The following is a 1,187-nucleotide window of genomic DNA, read 5'->3' as shown; positions in this document are numbered from 1 at the left end:
ACGTTTCTCTAAAAGAAATGGAAAAACTTTCAAAATACAAAGACCTGGAAATAGAGATAACTCGAATGTGGAATCTAAAAACAGAAACAATTCCTATCATAGTAGGTGCCTTAGGTATAATAAAAAAATATTCAGACAAATACATAACAAAAACACCAGGACTTACAAATATATATAACATACAGAAAATTGCACTACTGGGTACTGCACACATTCTACGCAAAACACTTTCAATACAGTAAACATAAGAGCACCACAGCAAACCACAGCACATACCCAAGGCGCACAGAGCTGCGCTCGGTAGTGAAGTGAAAGTACGTTATAAAAATAAAACTACTTAATAATAATAATAGTAATAATAGAAGAAGAAGAAGAAATAGAAGTGACCAAGATGTGGAGAATGAAAAGCAGCACAACACCAGTGGTGATTGGAGCGTTAGGGCTAATTAAAAAGGGCTTTGATAAGCAGCTCAACAAACTCCCTTGCAGTGTTAACGTGGGAGAACTTCAGAAAATAGTGTTGCTAGGTTCCGTACACATTTTACGCCGTGTACTCTCCATGAGATGAGGACCTGCTGTGATGACCCCGGTTTAGCAGAAGACAACGGACCATATTTTATTTAATAATAATAATAATAATAATAATAACAATTATAACAATTATTTCTACTCTAGGCACAAGGCCTTGAAAATTTAGTGGGGGGAAAGCGGTTAGTCGATTACATCGACCCCGGTGGATAACTGGTACTTATTTCACCGACCTCGAAAGGATGAAAGGCAAAATCGATCTCGGCGGAATTTGAACTCAGAACGTAGCGGCAGACGAAATACCGCTCAGCATTTCGCCCGGCGTGCTAACGCTTCTTCCAGTTCTCTACCTTAATAATAACAGAAACGAGAATACTAAAAATGAACCAGACCGCTCTCAAAAATTAAGTTAAAAAGAAAAGGAAAAATAATCCCGAATCCTTGTCCGGTACCGGATCGATCCTACAACCTAATCTGTTCGTGTCAGTCACGAGACCAAACATCCTTGAAAGTTTCATCCGAATCCTTCCAGCTGTTCTTGACATATCTTGTCCACGGACAAACAAACAAACACACACGACTGAAAGCAATACATTTGCCTTCGCTAAGGCGGAGGTAATAGTCCTTTCTACTAAAGGCACAAGCCTGAAATTTGGGGG

The sequence above is a fragment of the Octopus bimaculoides genome, chromosome 18 (assembly GCF_001194135.2).
Source record: "Octopus bimaculoides isolate UCB-OBI-ISO-001 chromosome 18, ASM119413v2, whole genome shotgun sequence".
Lineage (NCBI taxonomy): Eukaryota > Metazoa > Mollusca > Cephalopoda > Octopoda > Octopodidae > Octopus > Octopus bimaculoides.
This window is presented reverse-complemented; position numbering follows the sequence as displayed.